This window comes from Ursus maritimus, unplaced genomic scaffold (assembly GCF_017311325.1).
Source record: "Ursus maritimus isolate PB19 unplaced genomic scaffold, ASM1731132v1 scaffold_1, whole genome shotgun sequence".
NCBI lineage: Eukaryota > Metazoa > Chordata > Mammalia > Carnivora > Ursidae > Ursus > Ursus maritimus.
Window position 1 is genome coordinate 75,611,368 of NW_024423343.1, and position 26,080 is coordinate 75,637,447.

Consider the following 26,080-nt stretch of genomic DNA (forward strand, 5'->3'; position numbering starts at 1 on the left):
CCATTGAACATCACTTATGCGACACAAGTTCAAGTTCAAAGACAAAATCATTAAGACTTTCATGATACTGGCAGAATAGCAAACCAAAGGCATAGCTCTCTCTAGAAAAACGGTTAAAGCTGTATCTGGGCTCAAAGTAGACGTGTTGAATTACCACACATCAGGTTTATGATTTGCCACCATTGCAGCTTCTAGATAATCTTCCTATGTTTAACCGCTGCCATATATTCCTGATGGAAGTTCACAATTATTCCTCAACAATACTACAATGTTATTGCAATCATAATTTACACCAGAATATTGTGTTCTGCGCAGACAAGGGCAATTTACCTTGGTCTTCTTCACCTAAAGGTTCGAAATCTAACAAGCCGCAATGACAGGAATAGATGTATCAAGTACCCAAGACATGGTTTAATACTGAATAAAATCTCTCAGTAAATTACTTACCCTATGTAACGTCAGAGGAATAAGTTTTCCAATTGTACAATAAAGAGCAAGTCATTAAGATGGCATATATAGAGGTCAAAATGCATATCTGATTTATATAACAAAGGGTTATGCATAAAATTGCAGTAGTAGAGTTGTTACTAAGTTTTCTGCGCTTGTAACAGGAAACGCTTTACCATTTATTTTTTGGTTCTTGTTTTTGCTTGTTTTTTGTGTGTTTGTTTGTTTCTTTTAAAATAGACTTTATTTGTAAGAGTAGTTTTAGGTTCACAGCAGAAATGAGCAGAAAGTACCGAGTTCCCATGAACCTCCTGCCTTTGCAACCTTATTCTTTAATGATTTTTCACAGCATCTTTAGAAAACAGATGAGGCTCTTAATTACTATAAAACTTTAGGAGAAACTAGGGCACAGAATTTTACTGCTTTAGACCAGAGGTATCTTTTTTTTTTTTTTTAAAGAATTTTGTTTTTTTATTTATTCGACAGAGATAGAGACAGCCAGCGAGAGAGGGATCACAAGCAGGGGGAGTGGGAGAGGAAGAAGCAGGCTCATAGCGGAGGAGCCTGATGTGGGGCTCGATCCCATAACGCCGGGATCACGCCCTGAGCCGAAGGCAGACGCTTAACCGCTGTGCCACCCAGGCGCCCCAAGACCAGAGGTATCTTAACAATCAAGTTGGTGTTTCCTAAGCTTCAGCCACCTGAGTTCCATCTCACAGATTTGGTGATATTCACACATCATGCCTTGTTTACCAGTGTAGTGGTTTTTTTAAAACCGACTCACTTGTTGGGGTGCCTCAGTGGCTTGGTCAGTTAAACTTCCAACTCTTGCTTTCAGCTCAGGTCATGATCTCAGAGTTGTGGGATGGAGCCCCATGTCAGACTCCGTGCTCAGCAGGGAGCCGGCTTGGGATTCTCTCTCTCCCTCTCTCTCTCTCTCTCTCTCTCTCCCCCTCTGCCCTTCCCCCTGCTCATGCTCTTCTCTCTCTTATTTATTTATTTGAGAGAGACACAGAGAGAGAGCACAGAGGGAGAGGGAGAGGGACAGGGAGAAGCAGACTCCCTGATGAGCAGAGAGCCCCATGCGGGGCTTGATCCCAGGACCCTGACATCACGACTTGAGCCAAAGGTGGTTACTTAACTGACTGAGCCACCCAGGTGCCCAAATAAATCCTTTTAAAAAATAAACTGACTCACCTATTTTACTTAAATGCCTTAATTTTATTTATTTATTTATTTATTTTTGTTAAGATTTTTTTTTAAAGTAATCTCTACACCCAACATGGGGCTCGAACTCACAACCCCAAGATCAAGAGTCGCAGGTCCTACAAACTGAGCCAGCCAGACACCCCTTATATAATGCATTTATATGCATTAATATTAAATAGAAACTTCCTCTATTCCGCAATTAGGAAGGCAATTGTAAAAATCGATGCGGGGCTATTACAATTACAGATAATTTGTACATGTGTACCACCTCAAATCAATTCGCAGAACTATGCCTGTCACAGCTTGGGAATAATGACTTGGTTCAGCATTCTTAGCAGTTTTTCTGCTACAATACTAGTGATAGGTGGTGTTCACAGCAAGGCACTTTCCCACGGTTATAAGTAACAATTTAAAGGCTTTGACATAGATCAGGCAGAACATGGGGTTGGCCCAATCTCTACATCTACTACATGTCATTTTGCCTCATTTCTCCCACTGATTGTGACACCTCGTTTATAGGCAGAGCAACGGAAGCGAGGCAAATCAGGGATCTGCCCAGTTTACACAGCCCAAAGGAAAGCCAGGACCCCCTCCCCACCCTCCTATCCCAGAAGTCTTTGTGGTTTACCACAGCAGCTTTCCAGCACGCAAACTGAGATAATCAAACAATAGGTTCATGGACATTAAAGAAAGCAGGAGATTAAAACATAAAGTTGGGGTGTTCTCTTGCAAATGAGCACCAATATTCAAAAACTGAGCAGTGCCTTCTCAGATGTCTACCCCTATGGACAACAAGAATGCAGGCCAGTGTTTCCCTAAGTCTGGGACATATGCATAAGACAATTTGGCAGAGTACAAAATACAATTTCACGAAGCATAGACAGCCACTGTGAGGAAGTCACTCCCTTTTAAATTCTATTTTAATCTTTCTGACATCAGGAGAAAAATCTCTCATATTGTTAAAAATTTATTAACACTTGCTCATCTACTTTTTTTTTTAAACGATGAGAGAACAGGCATCACATTCAAGGTATTTATCAGGTATAGATGAAGATGGTACTTAGCTAATGAACTCTTTTCAGTTATACGTACGTGTTTTAGTCTCATCAGGCTGCCGTAACAAAATACCGCAGACAGGATGGCTTAACAATAGGCATTTACTTCTCACAGTCCTGGAGGCTGGCAAGTCCAAAATCATGGTGCTGGCAGATTCAGTTCTTGGTGAGGGCCTTCTTTCTAGCTTGCCAAAAGGTTCCTTCTGAGTGGTTCCTCATACGGGAGGGAGGGAGAGAGAGAGAGAGCTAGTGGGAGCACTCTAGTGAGCAAGGAGCACGAGCTGTGGTCTATTCCTCTTCTAAGAACACTAATCCCATAATAGGGGTTCCACTTTCGTGACCTAATCTAAATCCAATTACCTCCCAAAGGATCATCACAATGGGGGTTAGAACTTCAACAAATGAATTTTGGGGGGACACAAACATTCAGTCCATAACAATATGTTTTATGGTTACTTTCTAGTTATAATGGGTGATTCAAAAAGCTCTATTTATGGTAGGCAATACAATTTACCACTTAAATAATCTTATTTAAATAAAAAAGTGACATGATTTAAAGAAACTCTGAAATAAGTAATAGTTCTGGTGGCATTTAAATATGTCAAAAATGTGAGAATTGCATGGGAATGGCTGAGGTTTAAGACTCACCGGCAAAAGTGAACAGAATTAATATTGGTTTCTGCTGTGTGTCGAGCAGTCTCCCAAACATTAGGCATTTGTGATGAAGATGCGAAATTTTGACAATTAAAACCCAAACTAACCACAGGCACTTTTTCTTTCTGGAAAATTTTTCACTGGGGAAGTATCATAATTCACATTAGTGAGGAAATAAATCGCTATTTCGCTCATTCGTATGAGCAGACTGGAGAAAGAGGGAAGAAAATGAAAAGAAGGTGATTTCGATCCTCCTGGCAAGGTTTCTGTGCTTCTAGAGAGAGGGACAGGAAGCGAATCAACCGTTGTTGGCCAGAGCATATTGGTGGTTCTGGGTATGGAAGAACGGAGTCGAGAAGGAGCCAACTACGGGAAGAAAGATTCATTGCTTTCCCACTAATGGGAGGAGCCTGATGGTAGGAACCCCCAAAAATGGTCAGAGACGAGGAAAAAGATGTGACTGCATCCTTTCATTACCTCCAACTTTAGTAATGTTAGCTACATACAAACACTGGATTACTTGCTGTTGTTTATCAAGGTGGATGGTGACTGTGGGAGGGAGAGGGAGAGGTTAGAGAATGATTGAAGAGTGCTTGTCATCTCCTATTTATGTATTTATTTGTCAACAAATGTATTCATTGCCTGTAAGGGGGAAAGTGCAAGTGCCAGGCACTGGGGACGGTGGGGGGCAAAGAGACATAGTTCTGACCTCAGAATCTGCAGCCAAGTGGTGTAATGGCCGAAAAAAAAATACTGACATAAATGAATGCCATGAAAAATCAAAAGGAAGGAACTGTCTGCCGTGAGACAGAGGAAGAGGATTTAATCAAGTACTGCCTCGTTGCCACTGCAAATCCATCTGGCCTCACTTCTAGTCCAGCGACTGCTGTGGTAATGAGTCCAGAGCAGGCTTCAACCCGTTCCCCGCAAGGGCAATCCCATGGCACCTCTACAAGACCCAGGCTGCAGGGGTCCAGGCTCCGGCCCCGGAGCTTCTCTTGACTTCATGGTGTGGCATGACTTCGAGAACCCACTTCACACTCACACATGTGCCGCCGCATAAACACTTCCCTCCTTCTGAAGTCTGGTGGCAGAAAACATTTGAGACACATTTCAAAGGGTTCTCAGAAGGTCCTGTGACAGTGAGCACCCAGTCATTCATACCAGTGGTCATCTCAGTGATGCGTCCTTGTATTGTCTCCCCCTCGTTTCATGATTCTTCCCCCCCCCCGCCCCCAGACAGGTGCTGCACTGGCTCCTCCAGGCAAGAGCCAATTATTATTTTTTTTTAAGATTTTATTTTATTTTATTATTTTTTTAATGATTTTTTATTATATTATGTTAGTCACCATACGGTATATCCCCGGCTTCCGATGTAAAGTTCGATGATTCATTAGTTGCGTATAACACCCAGTGCACCATGCAATACGTGCCCTCCTTACTACCCATCACCGGTCTATCCCATTCTCCCACCCCTCTCCCCTCTGAGGCCCTCAGTTTGTTTCTCATACAATTATTAAATCTCGGAAATTTTGCCATTTGGTGGTAAACACAGGCATTATTTAAAATTAAATTATGCATTGGGGCGCCTAGCTGGCTTAGTCATTAAGCGTCTGCCTTCAGCTCAGGGCATGATCCCAGGGTCCTGGGATCGAGCCCTGCATCAGGCTCCCTCCTCTACTGGGAGCCTGCTTCTTCCTCTCCCACTCCCCTTGCTTGTGTTCCCTCTCTCGCTGGCTGTCTCTCTCTCTGTCAAGTAAATAAATAAAATCTTTAAAAAAATTAAATTATGCAAACTTAAAATTAAATGATGTTTTAGAACAAAGATAATAAATACTCAAGATTCCTAATTATTTTACTCCCTCTTATTATTATCCATGCTCTTGAGGTTATTGACATCTATTACTGTATCTCTTTGGTGGAAATACTATGTAACGGTGTGTAACATTGCATCTATTCCCAAGTGCACATTCAGTGACATCATGTTAGTAGCTCGATATTAGCCATAGCAGAAGTATCTATATCGCAGAAATAGGCAAATGTTACAAATTAGGATTTGATTATTTGGTTGATTGTCTAGACTTTGGGAAATGATGGAGGAAATATTAATAATGTAAATTAAACTTAGAAGTGTGTCATGTCTCTAGCAATGACATTGTGAATGGCACATAAAACTGTGTTCCAAACTATTATTCAATTCAGCAAAAAAGCCATTCACATAATTTATGAATGAATGAAACTGACACACACCTTCCCAGTTTCCCTTTCATTTTACGTATTAGTATAAATAAACAACATTCATATTGCAATTATACTTTCTTATCAATCACAAACATAGGTTGCTTATGGATACAAAACTTCAGCAAAAATCAGTGAAAGCATCCTGTGAAAATCAATAAGCTATATGGAATTTACCAGAAAGAGCACTGTACATCTTATTATGATTTGGAAATTTTGTCCTATACAGTAGTCCTCCCTTATCTGCAGGAGATATGCTCCAAGACTCCCACTGGATGCCGGAAACTGCGGGTATTACTGAACCCTACATATACTATTTTTTCCTCTATGTATATACCTATGATAATGTTTAATTTGTAAGTTAGGCAGAGTAAGAGATTAAACAACAAAAATAAAATAGAACAATTATAAAAATATACTGTAAGAAAAGTTATGAGAATGTGGTCTGTCTCAAACTATCTTACTGTACTGTACTCACCCTTCTTCTCATGTTGATGTGAAATGATAAAATGTCCATGTGATGACATGAAGTGAGGCAAATGACATAGGCTCTGTGATGGACCGTTAGGCTACCACCAACCCTCTGACAATAAGTCAGGAAGAGGATTGTTTACTTCCATCCATGGCTGACTGCTGGTAACTGAAATGGAAAGTAAAACCACGGTAAGGGGGGATTACTGGACATTATTTATGTCCATAAAAATGTGTAGTAAATGCACACATACATTTTTTCTGGACAGCTGGTTGTTAAACACGCATCAGGATACTCCATTGTTCCTTATTCATATAAAAAGTCTTTATCCGAGACTGTACTTTGGACAGATCCAAGGATAAGAATGTGAACTTGGGGCTCAATCAACTCACCAATCAGATGGCGACGAGCACCCTGTTGCTGGTAGTGGCCTGACAAGCTGACGTGCAGGAGCATTAGAGGTACTAAGATTATGACTTTCGGCGATAGGGACGACACACAGATGGAAGATGACCCCCCGGCTTATGTGGTAGGTTTAACACTGGAGCAATACGAGGTATGGTAAGTATAAGGATTGTGGAAATTGTGGGTCTTGGTTCTACCCACTTGCTAGAGCTTTAGTTCTGGCTGAGAGGCCCAAAGGTATAGGAGATCCCAGGGATCAGCAGACTCATCTGTTCAAGATTGATCTATATTAAAAATAGAGTATTGTTTAGAGAACTTTAAACCTCATATAGCATTGAACTGCCAGCCAAACCTCTTTCAACCCATGCCCCACAGGAACCAATGGATAGATGGCCAAATGTATTTCATAAGATCCCCAGAAAGTCCTGTGTGCTCCAGCAACCAGCTGCCCATAGCTGTGGTCAATTCAGTGATGCATCCTTGTGTTGGCTCACCCTCCCTCCCTCTTTCATTCCCCTGTTCTCACTCCTGCTGTACACTTAGACGATAACCTTTGTCTCCGGCTCTGCTTCGGGGGAAACTTGAGTTAAATGAGACATGGGTATTACTTAGGTTGGGAACTAGAGACATGTCAACAAAACCCTGAAAAGTCAGGTGAGGGAGGCTGGGAGAGAACAGGAGCACCCACGTGAAGCAAATAGTTTGTTTGAAAGTCCTGCAGTGGGAAAGAGTTTGATCTGGTCCAGGCATGGACAGAGACCGGTGAGGTTAGAGGCAAGAAAGCAACTGGAGAGAATGCATGAGATGAAGCCGGAGAGAGGGCAGGACCTTGTATTTCTTCCTCACTAGAGGTTTCTTTGTCACTAGAAAAACATTATTACCTCAGTCCAGTAAGCTACCACATTTTTTCCCTCCCTTATTCCTATTTATAATATCCTAAAAATTACGGTTGCAGTAAGAGCAAAACAGTGAAAGTGAAGACATCCTAGCTCGTATTTTGGCTCTGCCATTGACTTAATGTGTCACTTCAGGCAAATGGCAAAAATCTCTGCTTTAAAGGGTACGGAGACAATAAACATCTATGTATGTATAATGCTCTATGTAAAATACATGGTATTATTATCATCATTGCAAGCTATAAAGCATGGGAGGTCATGGATGTAGTCCATGTTTTGTAGATAAATGAGGTAAAACCTGGAAGCATTTTCAAGGGCAAAAAGAGAATATGACAGATCCACAAAATCCCACCTTTGCCCACAGCAAAATCACAGAATTAACAATTTGGATTTGGATACAGCCATTCACGATTAAGAATCTTCTCAGAGTTGAAGCAGTCCAGCCAAAGCCTCAGGAAGGGAAAGCCTTTTTTTGCTTTTTCATATGGGTAAAGCCAAAACATGTAATGGAACAAGAATTTTCCCCCAAGGAATTCAATTATCTGACTGTTGTCAGTATCAGAGGTGGGATAAGAAAAAAAAAGAAGAAGAATCAGCATTTATAATGCTCTTTTAAAAGCAGTTTCTACCTGCACAAGAAGTGTTAAGCAACTGGTAATTATGGCTTCAGCACTATACCGTAGTGGTGTCACTTCATTTTTTAAAAGCCTGCTTTTAGGGCTCATATTTCTATAGTAGAAATTCATGTGGTCTGAAATATGATGCCAACAATTACTACCAGGAAGAAGCTCTGTTTTGGAAGATATTTCATATGCATTGGGTTATGTAATACAATAGGCTCAGTTCTGTTCCAAGCCTTTGATCCCTTCTCTGGTAGGCACAGATTATCAAAAAAGACTTTTTGAATGTGCCTCATTTAGACAGACCTCTACTTCTGAGCAAGCGCTCACCTGTGATGAACAGTTTTATTTGTCATGGTTAACACTGATCAATGTCTATCACATGCCTGGAAACCAGAGCAGAAGCCTGGAAGGAGAATCTGGAGATTAATGTAAAGGTTCTCAAAGCATAATGCTTTCATATTTTTCCTTTTGGGTTAGACAAATACCAAATTCTCTCATAGTCCTGTAACCCACCAGATAGCACAAGGTTTTGTTTTTGTTTTCCCTTTAGTTTTCAGCTGTTTGACCTTACCACATCTTAGTATGGATGTCTTGGAATTTATCCTGTTTGGAATTCACTAAGATTCTTGAATCTGTAGGTTTGTATCTTTTGCTGAATTTGGGGTGTTTTCAACCCCTATTTCTTTGGATATTTTTTCAGGCTGTCCTTTTTTCTTTTCTCCCTCTGGGACACGAGTGACATGAACGTTAGGTCTTTTGTTATAATCCTGTAAGTTCCTAAAGCTCCTTTTGATTTCAGTCTATTCTCTCTCTATTGTTCAGTTTGGGTGACGTCTATTGTTCTATCTTCAGGTTTCTTGATTCCTCTGTCTCCTTTAGCTTGCTGTCGAGCTCCTCCCCTGACATTTTGATTTGGTTTATTGTATTTTTTATGTCTAAATTTTCCATGCGGTTCTGCCTTATATCTTCTATCTCTTTGTTGAACCATTCTAATTCTTTGGAAAGACACTACATTTTCATTTGTTTTCATTGCTCATTGAAGCATTTTCATGATGGATACTTTAAAATCCTTGTCAGATAATTCTAACATCTCAATTTCAATTCAATGTTGGCATTTACTGAGGTGGGTTTTTTTTTTTTTCATTCAATTTGAGATCTTCCTGGTTCTTGATATGACAAGTGATTTTCAATTGAAATATGAATATTTGGGGTATTAGGAGACTCTGGATCTTCCTTAAATATTCTGTTTTGGCTGACTTCCTCTGACACTAATCCAGCAGGGGAAAGGAAGAGGGTGATGCTTCATCACTGGCAGGTGAAGCTAGAAGTCCATGTACCACACTCAATGTTATTACTGCTAGGTGGGGTAGTCATTTCAGCTCTCCGCCGTGGCCTCTGCTGATACCACAGGAGGTACCCTCTTAGCCCCTGGACTATGGTGAAAGTCCTAAATTTCCCTAGACTTCCTCTGGATATCTTGTTCCTGTGTGGAAGTACAAGTTCGGACTCCCTAAGGGGTCTCCACTGATACTGCAGAGAAATAAAGGACATCCCTACCACCCAGCAGAGATGAAAGTCCCAGGTCCATATTTGGCTTTCTGACACCACCCTAGCAAGAGCACTGACTATTTCATGATGGCCTGACGAGGGTGAAGTCTAGGTTTCTCACACAGTCTCCCTTTCCTTCGCATGGGCAGGGTGGGGTCGTAGTTTTTACTGTGGTGTTTGGCTGCAATAGAGCAGCTATCATGTAAAATTATTCTGTCTTGCCAGGATACCCCTCTCCTGTTCTTTGGTTAGAGCAGGCCTTTCTTGAGGGTTTTGTTTTGTTTTGTTTTGTTTTGTTTTTTGGTCCGCCCCTATTGGCGTTTCTGGGTTCCAACCTTCTTTAGCATCCAATGGGGTATACGAGGGAAAGAACAACCAACCAATCCAGGGAATTCACCACCACATCAGGTCCAAGATTCCTAGCCAGTCTTGTTTTCTCTCTACCTTTCAGAATCGTATTATGTTTGTTTTATATGTAATGTCCAGAGGTTTTAGCTGTACTTAGTGAAAGGAAGGGGGGAAAGTATGTTGACTCCATCTCTCTGAATTGGATAGGCTTTCTAAGAAACTGTCAAACTGTTTTCCAAAGTGGTGGGTGAGAGTTCCTATCAGTAGTATCAGAGAGTTTCCAGTCACTCTAAAACCTCATAACACTTGGTATGATCAACTTTTTAATTTTTGCCATTCTAAAAGGGATGTAGCGATATGTCATTGTGGTTTTAATTTATGTTAACTTAGTGAAAAATCATGTTGGGCATCTTGTATCATCCATGTATTTCTCATCCACATATTTTCTCTGATGAAGTATCTGTTCACACCTTTAAGTCACTTAAAAAATTGAGTTGTCTTACTATTGAACTTTGAGATACTCTTACACATTCTGGATTTTAATCTTTTCAGATTTCTGATTTGTGAATATTTTCTAGCAGCCTCTGGCTTATCTTTTAATTTCCTCAACAGTGTCTTTCAAAGAGCAGAAATTCTTAATTCTGATGAAATCTCATTCATCACTTTTTCCTTTTGTTGTTGTATGTAGGAAACCTTTGCCTAACTCCAGATCACAAAGATTTTCTTCCATGCGTTTCTCTAGAAATTTCAGTTTTAGGTTTTACGCTTCAGCCTATGGTCCTTTTTTAATTAATTTTTGTATGTTTTGTGAAGTATGGATTAAAGTAGCTTGTTAGAGGGCACCTGGGTGGCTCAGTCAGTTTAGCGTCCAACTCTTGATTTTGGCTCAGGCCATGATCTCAGGGTTCTGAGATTGAGGCCCACGTCAGGCTCCATGCTAGACATGAAGCCCGCTTGGGGTTCTCTCTCTTCCTCTGCCCCTTTCCTCTCTCTTTCCCTCTCGAAAGAATTAAAGAAAGAAAGAAGATTGTTTGCGTGGGTTTCCAGTTATCCCAGAACCATTTGTTGAAAAGACTAGAAACAAGTCTTTTGAACTACCTTTGCATCTTTATCGAAGGTCAATTGACTATGTATGTATGTCTATTTCTATAGTCTATACTCCGCTCCATTGATCTATTCAAGTATCTTTATGTCAACACCTTTTTGTTTTGATTACTGTTATAATAAATCTTGCAATTGGGTATTATAAGTCCTCTGTTTTGCTGTTTTACAAAGTTTTTTTGGGGGGGTAGTTGCTATTCTTGATCTTTTATATTTCTTTTTGAATTTTAGAATCAACTCGCCAATTTCTTCAAAAAAATTTTTGATATTTTAATTGGGATTGCCTCAAATCTATACATCAAATTGGGGAGAATTGATATCTTTAAAATATTGACTAATCTATGAGAGTGGTATATCTCTCCATTTACCATCTTTGCTAATTTCTCTCAACAATGTTCTATGAGTTGCACATCTTTGTCAGATTTATCCTTCTGTATTTTATATTTTGATGCTATTCTAAGTGATATTTTCAATTTTTGATTTTTTATTGCTAGTATATATAAATATAATTGATTTTCCATATATTGATTTCATATCCTACAATCTTGCTAAAGTCATTTATTAATTCTAATAGGGTTTTTTTGTAGGTTCCATTATATTTTTGACATAGAGGTTCGTGGCATCTATGAATAAAGATTTTTACTTCTTCTTTCCATTTTGGATACCTTTTATTTCTTTTATTTTCCTTCTTGACAAGCTAGAACTTCCAGTGCAATGATGAATAGAAGTGATGAGATCAGACATCTTTGTCTTCTTCCTGATCTTAGTGGAAAGCACTTGGTCTTTTTCCCCCAACTTTATTGAATAATTGAAAAATATAATTGTATATATCTGAAGGGTATAATGTGATGATTTCGTAAGTATATACATTGTAGAATGATTACCAAGATTAGCATTTGGTCTTTCATCATTAAGTATGATGTTAACTATAGGTTTTCCATAGATGCCTTTTATCAGGTTAAAGAAGTTCCTTTCTTTTTCTAGTTGACCAAGAGGTTTTATCATGAAAGTGTTTGAATTTTGTCAAATACTTAATCTGCATATAGTGAGATGATTACATGGTTTTCCCTTTTGATTTGTTACTATGGTGAATTACTTTCATTGCATTTTAAATGTTAAATATACATTGCATTCATAAAAACAGTTACCATCATAATATATTTATCTCTGAAAAGTGTTCATCACATTTTATCAGAAGTAGCCAAAATGTACTCTTTAGAACATTAGCTCTGTGGCATGTTAATGGATGCTATGCAAAAAGAACAGGTCAAATTAGTTTGGTAAATGGTAGGCTAAACAGGTTTCTTTACCACAGGAGTTTTAATATCCTAGTGTGAATTGCAAATCCATAAAAGAAGAAAGATGTTACACATGACTTTCCACATACTTAATTGACCTTAGACTTATTTTTTCTTAAATCATGTCTCAAGACTAGAGTTTCATAAGACACACTCTGGAAAATGCAACTTTATATTAGATGAATAGTGTATCTCTGATTCTCTGGTTAGACCATGAGCTTGTCAATGGAAGCCATCATACTGAACTCATATTTGTAACATCTAATATCTGCCTGGCATTCTTTCACTCACTCATTCATTCATTCATTCATTCATTCATTCATTTTTTTGTTTTTTGACAAATATTTGAACTCCTTTGTATGCTGGATTCCATGCTTGGGGAAAAAGAGATGAAAGAAATGGTTTTTGCCCTCATAAAGCTCAAATTCAAAGAAAGTCCTCAGTGAATATTGGTTGAAGCAATATACAAATGAGAGAACTTAGTGGCTTAATTTTCAAACATAATCATAAGTCATAGAACAATTTTCGGTGAAAATAAAGAGACGATACCTAAAACAAACTTTATTTCAAGAGTCTCAACTGTGAAATGCTGTTTGGGGTGTACCCTTTTGTTCTTTACTCCACAATCTTGCCACTGAGGACAGTTGCCCAACTCTCTTTCAAATGAGAGTTACAACCTCTGCCTTTTGATTTTGACCCTTTGTTAACTCTTAGGAACGTTAGAGCAGGTTTTCCCAACACCAACATTGGATATGTACCCTTCTTATGTGTCTTCAAAGCATCTTGGTTTTAATCTATCGTAGTATCTCACCATTTTGTAGAGTTGCCTGTTTACGTTTCTGTATTCCTTAATGGATATTGGGCTCTACGAGGACAAGTCACGTGTTCACCTCTGTTTCCAGAACTTAGCTTCAAAGAGTGTCTTATACAAAGCAAGCCTTCAATTAATATTTGTTGAATGAATCGACCCCTTTTATTTGGGTCCCTGTCTACCTTTCCAGCCTCATCTCCTACCATTCTTTTCCTTGTACTTTTCCTTGCAGCAACAAAATGTGTAGATCTCAGCACTGGGCTTTGCTCTTGTTTCTCCCTTGGCCTTAAATACCTTCTCCTTCCATCTTTACCCCTTGCTTATTTGCCTGGCTTACTCATAGTGAGCCTTCAAGATTCAGTTCAGGATTGACCAGGAAGCTTTTGGTGAAGTACTCTTCTTCTGTGTTCCCTCTACCACTTTTCCACATTGAACTGATATTATCTGCTTATTTGTTTCTATTAGTTTGTGGGCCTCCCTAGAACAAGAATCATTTTACTAGTGCTAGGAAATGACCAATAAATTGGACCTGTGGAGTCCAATCAATTAACTACACAGAAGTTCTTATTATCCCTCCAGGTTCCTGAGAAACTTCAGCAAAATACTAAACACACAAGCTCAGCAATTTCTGCACAGAATATTTATTCCACATTAAGCTGTATGGTTGGTAGGATGGTTGGGCACCCTTGAGAGAGCTAACTACTAACACCCTGGACTGTGCTGTCCAATATGGTAGTCATTGGTCACGTGTGGCTTTCAAAATTTAAATCAAATATAATTAAACTTAAATAAAATTAAAATTTAGTTCCTTAGTCACCCTAGCTACATTTCAAGTGTCACTGGCTATTGTCAAGTCAGCTCAAAATGAACATTGCCAGCAGTGCAGAATGTTTTAGGACGGCACTGGTCTAGCCCATTAGATTCAAAGAAAACAAATACCAGTCTTTCAGTAATTGTTTAGGAAACAATTCAAGGTTGTTTTGTAGACCTAACACTCAACACTGCTTTTCAGAGGGTATTTTAGAAGGTCAGTTTCTGGCTGCATGAACAGCCCAGGTGCTGAAGCTAGTTAAAGAAAATAATGAAAAGCCTAAGGATTATATTTACAAAACAGTGAACCAAGATGACTGTGGGACAAATTTAAATTGTCTCTGGGTCCTGAAAATTTGGTTACTTAAATATATTCTGCCAACCACGTGTCATTAATGGTATCCATCCACATCTTTGTTTCTGATGTCTAAAATGTGAAACCCCATAAATTCACTTAAGAAGGGTCTTACAAATCTTGAGGATTACTTAAGTGCCTGACACATAGAAGATATTTAATACATGTTGGTCGAATAAAGAACTTTTTGGGGGAACAATCCTGACTCATATATCCAGATGTCTTTTGGAATTAAACTCAAGGATGTTTGACATGTGATGACTCTTGGATTGTTTTTGGAAATTCTTTCCTGCTCAACTAGTTTGTAGGGCCAGAGCACTATTGAATTTGGCAATGCTAAAACTGAAAGCAAAGCCAAACTTGTAGTCTACCTGGAAACAGTGAGGGGAAGTCTTGGCCACATGCTGTCCCTGTCATGATAACAATCAAAACCAAATATCTTTATGAATACTTTTATATTCAAGGCATCAGATTAAGAGCTGGGGATACCAGAAATTACACCATACACTCTGCTCTTAGAAAATACAAAGCTTGAGACAGAGCATTGGGAAATAAGATTTAATAGTTTAAAGTTTTCTTACAGTGAACACACCATTATCCCGCTGGACGGACTGTATGGGTACCTGTTTTTGATCACTCTGTCTTCCTTGCTCCAATGTCCAATTGGTTTTACAAGTTCTATCAAGTCTATGTCGACATCTGCAGTCAACCTCTCCTTTGCGGGCTCACTGCCTCTAACTTAGTTCAAGTCCTAAGATTTAAGTCCATTTGAGACAAACTCCTAACTGATTGTCTGGCTTCTTCCTCTGCTCCTACATTTCCCTCCCACTACCATTTGTTTGATCATACAGAGGTGTAACCTGCTTAAAAATTTTCAGTGGCTCTCTGTTTCCTACTAAACAGAATGCATATTCCTAAACCAGATCGTCAAGGCCTTACGCAGTGGAATTATAACCTATTTTTCAGGCTTTTTTTCCATTGTTGTCCTTCTTGTGATACTCCAGTCAACTTGGAATATTTGTTGTTCCTTGGGCATACACTATATCTTCATGCTTGCAATTCCCTCCCTGTGGAAATACTCTTCTCTTACCCTTTCATGCTTCACCCTTGTCTTTCCCAAACAAACTAAAAAATTCACCTTCCATGATTTTGTCTATCCTGATATAGTCTCTCTAACTCTATAGCATTTCACTTACAATCTTTTTATGGCACTTCTCACATTTTGCCTCATGCTCATCTTTTTTTCCCCCCAGAAGAGCTCATTCTTTTCCATTTTTGATAATGATTCCTACTGATAGGGGCACCTGGGTGGCTCAGTCATTAAGCGTCTGCCTTAGGCCCAGGCCGTGATCCCAGAGTCCTGGGATCGAGCCCCACATCGGGTTCCCTGCTCTGCTGGGAGCCTGCTTCTTCCTCTCCCACTCCCCCTGCTTGTGCTCCCTCTCTTGCTGGCTAGCTCTCTCTCTGTCAAATAAATAAATAAAATCCTTTAAAAAAAAAAAAGATTCTTACTCATATATAACATGCAAACAGAAAAGTACACAAGTTTTAAGTAAATAACTTGATGATTCCTCTACTACTTAAAAACACCTATATTACAACCATGCGGATCAACATCACAGCAACCCAGAAGCTTCCTTTAATTCTTTTCTTTGTCTTTACTTGCAAAGATAATCATTATTATGATTTCTATCACCATAGATTCGTTTTAACTGCTTTTATACTTTATGGAATGGAATCATACAGTTTGGATTCTTTTATGTCCAGCTTCTTTTACTCAATATTACATTTTTAAAATTCATCCCTGTTTCTGGGTGTAGCAATAGTTAATTTTCATTGCTGTATTACATTTTATTGTATGAATACCTCACAATTTATCCATTCTTCTTTCAAATGGATATTTGGGTGGTTTCTAGTTTGGGAATACTATGAATAATGCTGCTCTGAGCATTCTTGTACATATGTTTTGGTGCCTATATTTGATACATGTTTAGATATATTGATACAGCTGGCGTAGAACTGATATGTAATAGGGTAAGTGTTTGTTCTGATGTAGTAGATATCGTACCAATTTCTACCCTGACTAGCAGTGGGAGAAAGCTCCAGTAGCTTCATATCTTCAACAACTAAATATTCAGTTAAATATTTTATTACCCACTCTGTTGGATAGAAAGTGGTATCACATTGTGATTTTAATTAAAATTGCCTTGATGACTAATGATGTAAAGCACACTTTTGTTGGATATATCCTCTTTTGTGAAGTACACAGTCAAGTCTTTATTTTCCTCAATGATTTTTTATATTCTGGGTATAAATCTTATCAGATGTATATTCTACAAAAAACTAATCCCCAGTCTGTGGCTTGCCTCTGTGTGTGTGTGTGTGTGTGTGTGTGTGGCTTGTTTTTTTACACACTTATGTCATCTTCTGACATTTTTAATTTTAATGAAGTCCAACTGTGTACATATTTTATATCACTAATTAGACTAGAAATTGTTAAAGACAGAATCTGTGACTTATTCATTCTATCTCTTAAAATTATGACTACAGTCTTGTATATGGTAAGAATTTGATATTTATTGAATTGAACTGAAAAAATGTGGTATATATGGTGAATTATTTAAAAGAGAAGAATCAATATGGAATAACACACCCAAATGAAGCAAAAGGCAGGAATTAGGAATAAGTTGAACTGTGACAGAGGAATGACATTTCAGGCAAGAAAAATAGTTCTGTTTTAATTACAATGGTGAACAAAGGGGAGAAATTCATCGGCCCTTATTTTTCTGTAAAGAACTATTCTTTGAGCTCCTTCTATGTGCCAATATAGTACATAAATTATTTCACTGATCCCCAGTAGCAATTTCACAAGTAGGAACAATTTCCCTCATTTTGAAGATGAAGAAACTAAGGCTTAAAAAGGTTAAATAAGTGGCCTTCTCAATGATCTTGGGATAATTGCAGAATTATTGACTGAATAGCAATCTACTCTCCTGCATGCATGCACACTTCTGCTCCCACCAGTTGAATTGTCATTCTTAAAAAGTCATTGTGTTTATTCCCAAACCTGTTTATGACTGTTGTACTTGTTATTGGAATTAGTTAATTTAATTAAGGAGATAAAAATGCATGTAAACTTCTAAAAATCAAGTTAAATGCTTTTGAAAAATCTCAGGAAAGGCAAATCATTGAGAAGTGATTGTTCTGTGTGGGACTTCCTGAGAAGACGGCAAAGCAGGAGGATCCAAAGCTCATCTCATCCCACAGATACACCTGGAAAATACCCACATCAGGGTAAATAACCCAGAAAATGTCCTGAAGACTGCAGAACAGATCTCCACAGCAAAATGTATAGAACAGGCCACATCAAAAAGGGTAGGAAGGCCAGAGACGTAGTCAGGAACCAAAGTGACCCACAAGACTGTCTGTGAGTGAGAGACACTGAAGGCACAAAGAAGGGAAAGGAAAAAAACCCCACACCAGGCATACCAGGCACAGGGGACCCACACTGGGAAGACGAATCCCCATAACATTTGGCTTTGAAACCTGGAGGGGCTTAACTTCACAAGTCCTTATAATCAGTGGGGTTCAATACTTGGAACTTTAAAAATCAGCAGGCTCAACTCTGGAAGACCTAGAGGGCAATAAGAAACTGAGTCCCCACCCTTAGACAGACAGCATAATAAACAACCCCGCTGTGATACAGCATAGAAGCAACAGTTTGAAAAATGCCTGGGATACATGGGAAGATTTATTTACTAATCTCAGAACATGCACTGGAGGGACAGGGATCTTTTGGAAGCTTGTCCAAGAACAAAAGACCTGGTGGGCACAATTCCAACCTCCCCCATACCCCTCCCCCCAGCCTAGCTACACAGACACCTGTAGGAACGAGCATGGTGCCAGCTATCTCCACCTAGCTTGCTAATGGCGCACCCCACTCCCATGTTCTCTTGCAGACCCATTCCCTCCAATATCTTCAGCAGGGGTCCACCCAAAGTGACACCCCAGTGTGGCAGTATGCAAGCAGCTCTGACAGTTGTCAGCACCACTCCAAAGTGACTTCTGCTCCAGGAGAGGGAAAGATAACCACATATACAAGTTCAATTGCAGCCCTAGCAAAGGAATGGTCTGACTGCGGGCCCCACCCACTCAAACCACTCAGGGAAAAACATGGGGAGGGTAACATGCAGTTCCATGCTACTGCATCTCTGCCAAATACCTGGTCTGACCCAACTCAAGCCCACGGACACTCCAGACTGGCCCATTAGCAACACAGGGACAAAACCCTGCCCACAACAGGCAAACAGAGGCATTGCAGATGACTGGACTAAAGGCAAATGGCTTGGCCACAACAGTAGGGTGCACATTTCTATACACTAATAATGAAGTACCAAAAAGAGAAATTAAAAAAACAATCCCATTTAAAACTGCACCAAAATAATAACATATCTAGGAATAAACTGAACCAAGGAGGTGAAAGACCTGTATTCTGAAAACTATAAAAGATGAAAAGTATTGAATAAAGAACTTGAAGATGATACAAACAAATGGAAAGCTATTCCATGTTCATGGATTGAGAGAACAACTACTGTTAAAATGTTCATACCACTCAAAGCAATCTGCAAACTTAATGCAAACACTATCAAAATATCAACAGCATTTTTCACAGAACTAGAACAAATAATACTAAAATTTGTATGGAACTACAAAAGACCCCAAATAGCTTAAGCAATCTGGAAAAAGAAGAACATAACTGGAGAGATCACAAACCCAGATTTCATATATACTGCAAAGCTATAGTATTCAAAACCATATGGTACTGACACAAAAATAGACACATGGATCAATAGAACAGAATAGAGAATGCAGAAATAAACCCACAGTTATATGGAAATAATCTATGACAAAGGAGGCAAGAATATACACTGGGGAAAAGACAGTCTCTTCAACAAATGCTGTTGGGAAAACTGGACAGTTACGTGCAAAAGAATGAAACTGGACCATTTTCTTACACCATACATAAAAATAAGCTTAAGATGGACTAAGAGTCTAAATGTGGTACTTAAAACCATAAAACTCCTAGAAGAAAACATAGGCAGTAATTTCTCTGACAGTGGCAATAAAGTATTTTTCTAGCCATGTCTCCTCAGGCAAGGGATACAAAAGCAGAAATAAACTATTTGGACTACATCAAAATGAGAGCCTTCTGCACAGCACAAGAAACTATCAACACAACTAAAAGACAACCTACTGAATGGGAGAAGATATTTTCTAATGATATAGCTTAGTATCAAAATTATATAAAGAATTTATACAACTTAACACCAAAAAAACCAAATAACCCAATTAAAAATATGCAGAAGACATGAACAGACATTTCTCCAAAGAAGACATACAGATGGCCAACGGATGCATGAAAAGATGCTCAACATCACTCATCAACAGGGAAATGCAAATTGAAACTATAATGAGATCCACCACCTCATACCTGTTAGAATGGCTAAAATTAAAACACAAGAAGCAAGTGTTGGCAAGGATGTAGAGAAAAAGGAATCCTTGCGGACTGTTGGTGGGAGAGCAAACAGGTGCAGCCACTGTGGGAAACAGTGTGGAGGATCCTCAAAAAATTAAAAATTGAGCTACCCTATGATCCAGTAATCACACTACTGGGTATATACCCAAAGAATACAAAAACACTAATTCAAAAAGATATATGCACCCCATGTTTATTGCAACATTATTTGTAATAGCCAAATTGTGGAAGCAGCCCAAATGTCCATTGATAGATGAATGGATAAAAAAGATCTGGTATATAAACACATTGGAATATTATTCTGCCATTAAAAGGAAACAAATGTTGCCAAATTTGCAACAACATGAACAGAGCTAAAGGGTATAATGCTAAGTGAAATAAGCCAGTCAGAGAAAGAAAAATACCATATAATTTCATTCATATGTGGAATTTAAGAAACAAAAGAAATGAACAGAGGGAAAGAAAGAAACAAACCAAAAAATCAGATTCTTAATTATAAGAGAACAAACTGATGGTTACCAGAGGGGAGATGGGTGGGGGAATATAAGGGGATGGAGAGTACAGTTATTGTGATGAGCACTGATAGATAGAATTGTTGCATCACTATATTGTACACCTGACACTAATATAACACTGTACATTAATTATACTGGAATTTTTGAAAAATTAAAAAGAAAGAAAAGGAAAGTAATTGTCATGTGAGTTGGATGACTGTAAAAGATTGTGGAACAATCTTAAAAATCTAGAAGGATTCTGCATTTAAGATGCTTCCCAAGTATATTGACATTCTTGCTACTCTTAAAAGAAACTAAATGTGGAAATTATAAACCATAAATTATGGGTGCTGCTTATGAAAGGTAAACAAAACAAAAAGACTCCCCCCAAAACTCCATTCAGCAGACCTATACTTAAAGAAAAGATACTGGTAAACATCAAAAGATTGGCAGACGAATATGAGTTTCTATGTTTTAATTAAAACAAAATGTTTTAGGATATATATGCAACATTTTTTGGTGATTCTCTGCTTTGATCGATTCTCTTGATTAGCTGATTCACAACCAGTCCTAACTCAACTATAGTTAAAAGCTGCTGCTCACGGGCGCCTGGGTGGCTCAGTCGGTTAATCGTCTGCCTTCAGCTCAGGTCATGATCTCCAGGTCCTGGGATCGAGCCCCGTGTCAGGCTCCCTGCTCAGCAGGGAGTCTACTTCCCTCTCTCTCTGCCCCTCCCCCTGCTTGTGCTCTCTCTCTCTCTCTCAAATAAATAAATAAAATCTTAAAAAAACAAGTTGCTGCTCACTTACATTAACAGCAATACGATTAGAGTTTCTTGCTCAGCACGTGACTGGCCCATAGTAAGAGCTCGAAACATTAGCTAGTATTATTATTATCTGCATTTGATGTAATTAGGAGTAGTAACTGCTGGGATGTGACTTTAACAAATAAGTGTTAAATGACAATTATTAACCACCCCAAATGAATGCCAACTGGATGCAGATCTCAGATTCTTGCCAAAATGTAATAATGTTAATCAGATCATTGGCTTTTCCCTCATTCAGTATTAAATCCTAGGAAAATTTTTATTGAACAGAGGAAGGGTTGGTTTTGGTTTTTTGTTTTTGTTTTTTGGGTTTTTTTCTTAAAGAAATCTCATAAACTCTAGTGTGGACTAGTTTACTTCAGATCCTGGCAGAGTTAATAGGGAGGGGGAAACCTCCTAAAATAAGTGACTTCAGTCAGAAGCTACAGCCCATATTGCATGGTGCACTGGGTGTTATACACAACTAATGAATCATCGAGCCTTACATCGGAAACCGGGGATGTACTGTATGGTGACTAACATAATATAATAAAAAATCATTATAAAAAAAAAAAAAGAAGCTACAGCCCAGGCATGTCTTTGAGGAAGCTCTTATAAGGACAATGTGTCTCATTTCTTCCTCTCCCTACGGTTCATTTTTAATTATTGACGTCACTTGTTCCTTCCAACTTTGCCCAAACAAATTCAACATTTCAACATTAAAAACACCAGAGAGGCAGGGACTGAATAGAAGAATGAATGATTTAAAGAAATAGATGTACAAGCTACAACTCATTCCCTCACTTTGCTCAGAGGCAGGGATTTTGGATACTTTGTCATATGGGAACACTACTCGACCCCATTCAGGCCCGCTCTAAGGGCTCCAGTGGAGAAGAGCAGCAAAAGGAAATGTGGACGTCAGTGGGTGTGTCCTTGGGTCACCAGTCCCCACTCATACACAACTGTTCTCTGCATATTTTCTCACCGAGCTGGAGCTAGAGTTTACCCTTGAATGTGTGACATTATCAGTGTATGCTTTCCCTGGGGCATGTAATGGGATAGTCTAACATTAGTATGTGTGTCTGGCATGGAGGAAAATAATAAGAACTTGGTATACATGTGACATTGATGGACCCTTGAAACCCTGTGTTACTTTATAAAGCAGAAATCTATCCTAGCAGGTCTTTGCCAGAGGATAGCTCTCTAGATCACTTACGTTAAATTTTGCAGACATTCACACACAAACTTCTAAACAGATACATAACAGTATTATGGATAGGGGCTCTGCTGGTAGTTCTCCCTGCCACCCGCAGGCACACACATGTGTTAACTCATCGGCTCTCTGGCAGTACTACGAGAACACAGAAAAGGGAATGAACCAGGCCAGTTTCCTGGGCTCCTGATTGCTTTCTTCTCCGAGTATTACTATCTCATAGTCTAATATCCGACTATGCACCACATCCCCAACTTCGAGTGCGTGTGATGGAGGGTCTCTTAGCCAGACAGGCTGTGAGATTTTTGAAGGCAGGATCATGTCTTGCCTTGACTTATATCCTCCTTTGTGCCTAACACAAAACTTAATAAAAGACTGATAGATGCTAAGAGTAGAATATATCAGATGAAAGAGATGGTGATCATATGCTGAATGCAAACAGCATCAAAGCCCTTTTGCCTCGGGTTACCAGTTGTGTCGCCTTCCAGGGTTTTGACTGGCCTATTGCAGACGTCTTCTCTGCTCCCCAGAAGTTGTATGTATGTCATAATACAAATCACCAGAATGTAAAGTGAGAGCAGTTCTATAAATTTCCACCACAGCCAGAGTAGGGCCAACCGCCTATATCCCTCTTCAGAATCCAATTCATTTCATCAAGTTTTATTATCGCCCAGGCCAGCTGCCAGTGGTACCAACTGAATGACCCAGGTCTGACATGAGGAGCTGAATGGCTCCCATACGGCCTGAAGACTCTTTAACTGGAGGTTCATGAGCAGGGTGACAGTGAGAAAGCTGGCATCGGAGAGCTTAACAAAGTGTCCAGGGTCTCAGGATCAAAAACTTAATGCTGCATAATATACTAAAGCTCACACTAACCAGAATGAGAGGATTGATGTTGCCTTTTAAGCTGGAGAAGCTCAAGCAAACCTGTTCAGCCCCACGTGGATTCCTGAAAATAATAGCTAATATTTATTCAACATTTAGCTATATGTGCTAGTGCTTGACAGGCGTATCTCATTGAAACCTTCTAAACTTTATGAGCGAAATACTTTTAGTCTCATTTGCCAAAGAGGAAATAGATGTGAAGATCAATTAATAACATTCCCAAGATCACATGGTTGGTTAGTAATGGCACTGGGATTCAAACCCAGGCTCTCAGGGGCGCCTGGGTGGCACAGCGGTTAAGCGTCTGCCTTCGGCTCAGGGCGTGATCCCGGCGTTATGGGATCGAGCCCCACATCAGGCTCTTCCACTATGAGCCTGCTTCTTCCTCTCCCACTCCCCCTGCTTGTGTTCCCTCTCTCGCTGGCTGTCTCTATCTCTGTCGAATAAATAAATAAAATCTTTAAAAAAAAAACAAACAAACCCAGGCTCTCTCAATCTATGGCCAGTTGTTCAGACAATTAGCTTTTTGCCTCCTTGATGGCAACCTCCAGTGAATATAAAGGACTCTCTCACTTTTCTCTCTCCTGTCACCCTCACCATCAATATTCTCCGTAAGGAACAATTTCAAATAGCTCTAGGCCTTCTACGCTTAGCTGAACTTCTGAGCCTCTTAGAGTTTTTTGCCTGAGGGTGGGATGGGGAGCTTTCCAAGGACCTTGGTCCATTCACAGGACACTACTCCTATGCTTGGTTAGTATCACTAAAAATAAAAAGGGGGCATCTGACATGGGCTCCTGCCCTCCAGTTCTATATAGCCTTGCAAACACAAGTTTCCTTGAATAACTGGAGAAAAGGCCAACAGATAATCACATGACATGATATAGTTGTCTAGGAGAACGGGACAGTGAATGCGATAGGGAAATATAAAAAGATTACCATTCAAGGTTAGTGTTCATGTATTTAAATGAGACTAGTCGGCATGGTGACATTTTCTTGTCATGCTCAGCTATGTGAGTGCTGTTGTACCATAGCCAGAGAGTGCTATACCTGGATTGGGGTTTTGCTAAGCAAGTATCATAAGTGCAGTTGAAATATATTTAAGGGAGTGATTACGGTGGTTGATCGTGAAGGTCACTTGCACCAGGTAGAGAGGGACAATGTGAGGAATGTGGAACAGGTGTCAATGAATTATAGATCCCAGCCAGTACGGGGACTGTCGGAATCAGGATATGAGAGGGGCAACGTGAGTGCTGCGGAAAATCAGAAAAGGTACCATTCTTATGGGCCAGAATAGTTGGGGGAGGTTTACTTGAAGGTGGCAGGATTTAGTCAGAGAATAAAGAACAGATAAGAAACTTAGGTCAATTAGACAAAGGATCGAAGATAGGAAACTGAGGGATATATGAGCAAGGTCATGAAGCCTGCACTGAAGATAATGAATTTAGGAAATAGTAAGGAAAGCAGCTCTACTAGGATATGAAGATCAGGCTGGGGGATGTAGGGCATAAAGTCTGATAGTAAGTGTTGCTAGATGACGACTCAGGTACAGGGAGTACAAGGACTATTTCTATCTCCCAAATACTCCAAAACAAATCTGTATACTTTATTCCTTTGTTTGCCGGTGATTATGAATAAGGTCTCTGCAATTTAAATGGACAATATTGTCCCTGTTTTAAAACCTTGTCACATTTTATCAGTAACTTTCCCCCCTGCTTTCGACACCTTTTATTGGCTGCATATGGTGAATTTATGTGTTTGCTTACAGTGTTCTGTGTTGAATACGTAATTTAGCACAGCTATGGGTACTGAAGCAGAGACCCAAGATACATTTCAAAGCTTCTAAAAACTTAACCAAAAATGTCCAACTGAATAGACATAAACAGTGACCTACAGATGCCATTGCCATTTCTAATTAAAAACAATTACAAATTATTAAACTTTATATAACCAAGCCAATTCTCCGCGTTCCACATCATTTACTCATTCAACATCTGAGCACCAACAGTAAGCCAAGACTCAATAGGGATATGGAAGGAAAACAAACAGCCTTTCCCAGACTAGTGTGCAAGACAAACAAGTGAAAAGGTACAACTAAGAAGATAAGTACTACAATGGAAGTAAACACAGGGAGCAATAGGAAAGACTTCTTTTCTGGAAGCAGATGAGAAGCCAAAAAAGATGTTGGAATTCCAGCAGTGGTCATTTAACCAGCTACAAAGGGACAGAGGGAGTTCCTGGGGAAGGAAGCAGAAAATGGAAAGGCTCAGATGAGAGGAAGGCTCCCATGAGAGAGGAAGAAAGCTCCCAAGTAATTCAGGATCTTGGAGCAGCAAGTAGGGGAGCATGGGGGAGCTAAGGCAGGAGAGACAAGCCTGGCCAGACACAGAAGACTGTAAGTATGTGTTCTGTAATGGATGCAGCTTGGAGTCATTGATGTAATTCAAGCAAAGGAGAGGCAGCAGAGAATGCAGAATGGAAAGCTCATTCTTGTGGCAGAGTAGAAGACTGGGGCAAGGAAGTCACGTAAGACACTTTTGCAGGCATTTGGGTGAGAAATGATAGGGCCTGGAACAAATGGGGCTATAGAGGAGCAAACCAACACCACAACCGTTTAGGAAGTGGACTCCATTAGATGCGGTGACCGATTATAGAGAAACTAATGGAGAAGAGGAACCAAAAGATGTTTTCCATCTTCCAAATATCTCCCGGGGGTACAAAATCAGTTTATTCCTTAGATCACTCTAGAATTGTGAAATTCCAGTAAAAAGTTGAGTCATGAAGCTTCTTTTTTATCCAGGGGAGGGTGAGTTTCTCTGGGTTTGGGCTTTGGATTTGTAGTCTCCAGAAGAAAGTTTGGACACACCGTCTTTAAAAAAA

At 39.4% G+C, this 26,080-nt stretch overlaps 1 long non-coding RNA gene across 1 annotated transcript in view; it reads right to left on the bottom strand.

The window, feature by feature from the left end:
- LOC103659468 overlaps window positions 1-26,080 on the bottom strand; it is a 134,273-nt gene that overhangs the window by 12,844 nt on the left and 95,349 nt on the right. The window contains exons 2-3 of the long non-coding RNA XR_567482.2: window positions 6,082-6,243; window positions 2,749-4,449 (exon numbers count right to left, since the gene is read on the bottom strand). This is a non-coding gene — a long non-coding RNA (uncharacterized LOC103659468). The remainder of the gene's footprint in view (window positions 1-2,748; window positions 4,450-6,081; window positions 6,244-26,080) is intronic.